Source organism: Dasypus novemcinctus, chromosome 11, assembly GCF_030445035.2.
Source record: "Dasypus novemcinctus isolate mDasNov1 chromosome 11, mDasNov1.1.hap2, whole genome shotgun sequence".
NCBI classification, from domain to species: Eukaryota; Metazoa; Chordata; class Mammalia; order Cingulata; family Dasypodidae; genus Dasypus; species Dasypus novemcinctus.
Window position 1 is genome coordinate 99,785,835 of NC_080683.1, and position 6,920 is coordinate 99,792,754.

General features: G+C 37.4%; 1 pseudogene; it reads right to left on the bottom strand.

The window, feature by feature from the left end:
• Positions 1-710: 710 nt before the first annotated feature.
• Positions 711-4,845, bottom strand: LOC101419139 (zinc finger CCCH domain-containing protein 8 pseudogene; annotated as a pseudogene).
• Positions 4,846-6,920: the final 2,075 nt, after the last annotated feature.

The window sequence follows — 6,920 nt, forward strand, 5'->3', positions numbered from 1 at the left end:
GTATCCAAGTGCTAGAAAGCCAATTAAGTAATATAGGCCCTATAGGTTTTAAATATTCAGAAAAGTTGTAGACTGAATGTGGATTCAAAGTTACATCCAAATGAAATGTGGGTGATACGTTAATTCAAGCTACCTGGAGGGTGGAGGATATGTTATTTCAAGCTTACCTGGAATGTGGGAGATATGCTAATTCACGGTTAACTGGTATTCAAATAAATAGCTAAATCCTAAAAAACTAACAAAGTCTTTTTGACCTCTAAACCTCTCCTGGCCCCACCACATGTGTCTCTTGTATAAAAATAACCTAAAAACTCCACTCAGGGCTCGGCTTTTTGGACAGGAGTCCACCAGGCCCGGCTGGTCATAATAAATCTTCCTTCTCAGAGTTTCCTTAGTCCTAGCCTTCAATATGTGATCATTAAATCCTCTCTGCTTCCACTACAGTTCTATAAGAGTTTGGTGAAACAGTAGCAGGGCTTTCAGCACAACTGCTTTGGAAGAGCATTTCTCCCCATATCTCTCCAAGGTCATAGGAGCTTTGGACATTTATGTGCTGCAGGTACAAGGAAAAGTCAGTATAGCTAAAGCCAATTTAGCTTTTACATTTCAGAAACCTTTAACCCAACAATTTCACCACTTGGAAATCATGCTAAGAAAATAATCTGCAACACACACAAAATTCATGCAAAAGGATGCTCATCACACTATTGTTATAAAGGTGATTGCTGAAGACTTTGAATCTTTAAATAGTCTTCTTTGTTCTCATCTATATTTTCCAGATCTTCTATGATTCCTTTTTGTAAATAAAACAATTATAGAATTTAAAAAATTAAAAATAAAATAAATAAATAAAACCTATCTGGTACTCAGAAAAAACACTTAAAACTCTAAGAAATTAACAAAGAAAATCCTTCTGCATAAAAGCACTGTTTGGCTCCCCACTCCTACATCCTCTGTATAAAAGGGACCCAAAAATCCTATTCAGGGCGCAGTTTTTATGAGGACAGAAGTCTGCCTAACCTTGCCGGCTGTTAATAAATCTTCCTTCTCAGATTCTAGTGTCCTGGCCTTCAATACCATCAATACCCGACTTCTCTCTGCTACAACAGAAATAATGTCAGCAAAGAAATAATTGTCAAGCAATATTTGTTGAGCACTTACTCTGTTCCAGGTACTGTTGTAAGTGCTACCATGTATTGTCTGATCACAACAACCATAAGGGAGAGAAATTATTACTAACCCTAAGGCTAAAAGATAATAGGTAACATTCCCAAAGTCACAAAGCCAGTCTGGCAGAGCTGGAACTGAAACCCACTCTGCCTAACTACAAAGGCCCACACTTATAAAACATTTTTTTTTACTCTGCTTTCATTCCTGGTGGCCAAAGAATAATAACAGACTGCTTGCTGTATTACCTTAAACTATGAAGGGATGTGAGAAGAAAGGGCTAAATTATAATAGCATCATCCTTCAAATTAATCTCATGTGAGTGAAAAATCACTTCTAACACATGCACACACACACACACATTTTTCATTGTGAACCTATAAAGAAGTCCCTTTTATTTTTTTATTTTTTTGTCAATATGCTCCTCCAAAAACGGAGTTGATGCACTGCACCTTCTTAGAGCTCTAGCCAGGAAAGAATAAGAAAGTTTATATGATTTTTTTTTTCCGAAATGGCAAAAAGCCCAGACTTTTCTGTTACTGTTCCATGGTAAACATTTGCCTCTCCAGTCACCTAGATTCATGATTCATTTGTTAGGGGCTTAGTGGGTACATTTTGGCTGGCAGCCTGCCATGTGCCCATGTCGGTACCTTGAGTGGGTTCTGTACAGAGGAAGTGTCTCCTTTTTGACCATACAAGAGCATGTGCCTGGGCTCTCTAATCAGAAGCAGCTTAGCAATGGGATAGGTATGCAAGCACAGGAAAGACTGAGGAGGCGCCTTGCTCATGAATCACCACGGGGCATGGGGCCACACCCAGCCTGGGTCACCACCGGTGAGCCCCAGTGGTGGAACAGGAGCGCAGCAGCTGTGTTGTTGTATCGTGCCTCTCTACACGTTGTGTAGGGGAGAGAGATGACTGCCTTTAGGTGACGTCCCTCGGAACACAATGGGGAGCAAGTCAAGAAGAGGTGCACGGCATGCACGACTGTGTGCTTTCCTTGACTCATCATGATTCATCATGGTCTTTGGAGCTATGCGGTCTCACTATTCATGTCTCTTCAGAATAAGGCAAGCCTTCTTTCAACACTGAATCTAAACATCTGCACGGCTGCCTTTCCACCACCTTCGGCATGCTTACCGGAACTCACATTCATGCTTCTAAGGGAACCATTGTAGAACAACCAGCTGAGAATGTAAATGCAGACAAAGTGAAGAGGTTGTAAAAAGTAGGATCAAAGTCATACCTTCTCTCTTAATTTCTGCCTTTCTTATTTCATTCATTCTTTCGGAATAATCATTGAATACCTATCGTGTGCAAGGCATTGTAATAGGGCCAAGGGGAAGGAGATAATTTTGCAGGACAAAATTTTGGGGGGAGGTAGACTGGAGCTGAGTAGTGAGCCAGAAAGCACAGTTTAAAACAGGATCTGAAGATGGTGAACCCAAATAACTGAGTATGAGGCAACATTCAGAAGTCAAAAGGTTCCCAAGGCATATTGCCTGTGCCAAAATGTTCTCTCTCCTGTGACCAGGGAAGGAGAAGGAAATGTGTGGTCTGTCTCCTTCCACACCGAACTAAGAGCTCTATCTCAAACATACTTGCTACAGTTCAATTTAATTATATATTCAATGGGTTTCAGGTGGGGAGAGGCCTGTAATTTGAAACATTTTTCTTTGAGATATTATGTTTTAAGAGTCGAACAATTTACAAGAAAAGTTTGAGGCCTGTGTGTACCTATATGGAATCATGATAACAACCCCCTCCTACCCACATAGGACTTAATTCTGGATATATAACTATTTTTATAACTACATAACTATCTGGAGTTTAACTATCTTGTAAAGGAAGGCTGAATATGCAGTGAAATTTCAAGATATATTTATGACCAGTATTGTTTTACCTATTATAGACACAGAGTAGTTTCCTTGTGGGTTTCTAAGCATCTGACTTTTTTTTTCCATTTCACAGTAAACTTTTATTTGACTATACATGTATAACTTTAGTTAAAAATTATATTTGATCAAATTTAAATACATTGTTGATGATAAGATCCACCAATTTTAATGTATCATTAAGCAAAAAAATAAACTGCCAGTTCAAATGTGATAGTCCATCAATTTTAAAATAGGCTCCAATTTCACAGATGTTAAATGTGTTAGAATTAATGACATGCAGTAACTAAAAAAAGCCTATATTTTCTCATTTTAAAAAATGATATGAATGAATATTGCCAATTTCACAGAAAGCAATAGCACTCCACAGTTTTGGATGAGTTGGGCATCTTCTTTCCTTACCAAGCCATTCTCTCCCCTTAGCCCTTCTAAACATAATGATTCCAGTGCAGTTTTCTGCCCCATGTTTTGAAAACACTCCTCCCCGGGTTTTCTTTTGTTTGTTTGTTTTTGCTTGTCTTGCTTTTTTAATGTGAGCTCTATGTAGGAGCAGAGTCCATTGAAACAAAATCTTTGGTGGGGGGGAAGAATGTGAACTTTGAATAGATAAATGTAGGTTTGACCTCAGCTCACGTTTATTAGCTTGCCTTTGGCTGCAGGTAACAAAACCCAAATCAAAATGGGTTAAACAGTAAATTTTTAAAATGTAGTATTTCGCATGGCATGAAATCTGGTTTAAGAATCTGCTCTTGAAGGCTGGTTGTGACTCGGTTATCAATGACTCAGCTTCTTGCCAACATTCTTCTCTGTCATCCTCAGCAGGTTAGCTAACACCTTTTGAGCTCATAAGACACCTTTTGTTGTCTTTTTATTTACCTGAGGACTTCTCTTCAGTATCCAAAACTCTAGGCAGCAGTTCTTGTGGGAGCATGAGAAAACTTGCAGAATTACCCCGAGAACATTTCATTCCTGTGTGGTAAAACTTGCATGGATATTCACTATGCAAATACAGACAGTTTTCACCTCTGGTGCAATATCCCTGGAATAGAACCTACACATTTCCCTTTTTCTTCTCTATCTCTGCATCATGATCAAATGTACACTGGTCACTCTTACTACATTTCCTTTCAAGAAAATATTGTCAAATTTGTTTTCCTTTGCTACTGTATGTTCATCGATGACTCCCTGGCTCATTTTCACACACTCTCTAGGTTAATCATTCTCATCCTGTAAGCCATTTTTCCTCAGGAAAGGACTGGATCCTTTGTTTCCAGTGCCATCTCATTTTCAAGTCATTTTCTTCTGTTTACCCGCTTTGAGGTATTTATTTATTTATTTATTTTGTTTAACAGCTTCTTCTTATTTTTATTTATTTATTTGTGTGTGTGTTTAACAGCTTGGTCTCTTTCACTCCCTCTTTCTTCACAGATCCTTCAGGAAATGGTAAGAACCGAGTGATATCTGCTATTTCCTTAGTTTGTATATATTGTTGAAGCTCTTCAGCAGCATCTCCAGTTCCTGACTTTAGCTGTTATCGTCACTATACACATTATAATCCTTACTTCTTGATTTTCTAGCAGCAAACTTTTCTGTGGTGTTGCACTTCCCCCAAGTGCCTAAATTTTGGGGGAATTTGCTCACGCTCCACATTTACTTCCCATATTTTGTTCTCTTCTTGTGTTTCTTCAATTTCTGTATCATCTATGTCATTGATTGCAGACAGAGGTCTCCTCTCGCCAGCTGCAAGCCCCGCAGCTGCAAAGAAACTGCCGAGCCTGAGCATGAGGCTGTGGGGAGAATAATATATTAATTGCACACTTAAAATATTTTTCTCCTGAGCTTAATTTTCTTGTATTATTCTTCAAAATTTAAAAACTTAAAATCCATCCAATTCTTGCTTGGGTGAAAGTTTCAAAACAATGGAAGGAATTATTTTTCTTCAACTCCACATAAAGATATTTTCAGCTAACCATAAACATACATACATTCTCGTGAGTAATTTAAAATGATTTGCCCAGAGATCAGCTTCATTATATGAGGGAAAAAAGTCATTAAATCTGAGATACGTTCTTACTGCATTCTTTTTCTTCTCTAAAATTTTATCGGTCCCAAACTCTTTGTAGTATCTAATTACTTTTTAAGGTTTATATTTAGAGACATTTCAGTTAAAATCATAACTCTGCATCTTCTAGTGTTATGGGGCCTGAACCTAAAGAGATAAATAAGAATGGCTTTTAAAATCTAAATATTATTGAGATTCCACTGGTAATGCAACTGCTGATTTGCATTATTTGTTGTGACTAAATTACATTTTAGTCAAGACAACTGAGTGCAATATATTATAATATTTCATAAAATATATTACAGAGTTCATTTTGGGTCATTATTATGATTCCAATTTTTATTTTTATGTTAAGCATTTAACAGCAAAGTAAAGGTCCAGTTTGACTGGCATTCTAAGCAAGCAAATTAACCAAAAATGTTTTTTTTGAGTTTTATGAATACAAAAATCCCAAAAGATATGTAGCTATTCTAGAAATACCATAACATACAGTGGCAGACATTCTACATCATTACAACTGTGCCCCTCTAAGAGATATTTCATAGAGGAGAATCCTTTAGAGAAGGGAGAGTCTTGGCTTCCCCACCACATAACTGTAATTATGGACAAGTTATTTAAACCTTGTGAGCTTTGATTTCCATAGACTTGAAAGAAATGATGCTCACTATATAGAGACATTGTGAGGACTAAATGAGATCCTGAATAAAAAGCACCAAAGAAAGTGTATGGGCACATAGTGGCTTTTCCATAAATAGTAACTGTATAGCTAAGTATGCTAGGAGAAGAAGTGTGGGGCTACAATGAACAAGTAAATCATCTGCAAGTCCTGGGTTTGAAACCTAAAGAACTAGGGAAATTAAAATAGCATGGCCTTCACTGACTGGGGCGGTGAGGAAGGGAACATGTACCTACACGAAGTATGAAAGAGTAAAGTCTGGTTCTTTATTTTCTTTCATGCAACAGGCACAAGAGTCTCAAGCTCCCCACCATTTCCTTCTTAATACTCAATGATTATTTGCTTCCACTGCTAATCGGAAGCAAATCAGATAAATTAGCTTCTGCATGTGAGTTAGCTAATGAGTTAACCTTGGGTCATGGAATGCCTTAACTTTATTAAAACACTAGCTCCAAAGAAGGCACTGACTGAGAAATTGTGTTATAAATTTTGAGAAAGACGACTAGGGATTCTTTGGGGGGGGAGGGCCCTACACATTACCCTTGAAGACTTCTGTGTGCAGGACCTGTCGTACCAGTGGTTTCTCTGTTGTCTTCACTATCTGCTTTACCCGCTTCAGGTAAACATGGCGCTATGCTGTCTATTCACAGGATCCTGTATGACTTTATCCTTTAGTTATTGGCGGTAACCCCTTCGGGAAACAGTTTAGCAAAATAAATAATGAGCCATGTTGATATCTAAATATGCATATCCACTTAAAATTCTGTAATTCATAATTTATCCACAGAAAATAATTCAAAGAAAACAACATATGAAAGCAGTGTGCATGGAGAAAGTCACTGCAGTGTTATTTATAGTAATGTTGGAAATGGACTAATTGCTCAAGGAGAAAGAAATGGCTGAATGAATAGCACAATGAGTCAATGGAATATTATGTAGCTGCTCAAGTAATAATTATGAACATTATGCAATAACCTGAAAATTATGGCAAAATGTTAAATAAACTACATCGTTATTATGACTTCAGAAACTATGTAAGCGTAGATAAGTAGAAAGTAAAAAAATGAACATTACGTATTATGATGGTGGAAATTGTGTTCTTCCTTTCTTTTTCTATTTT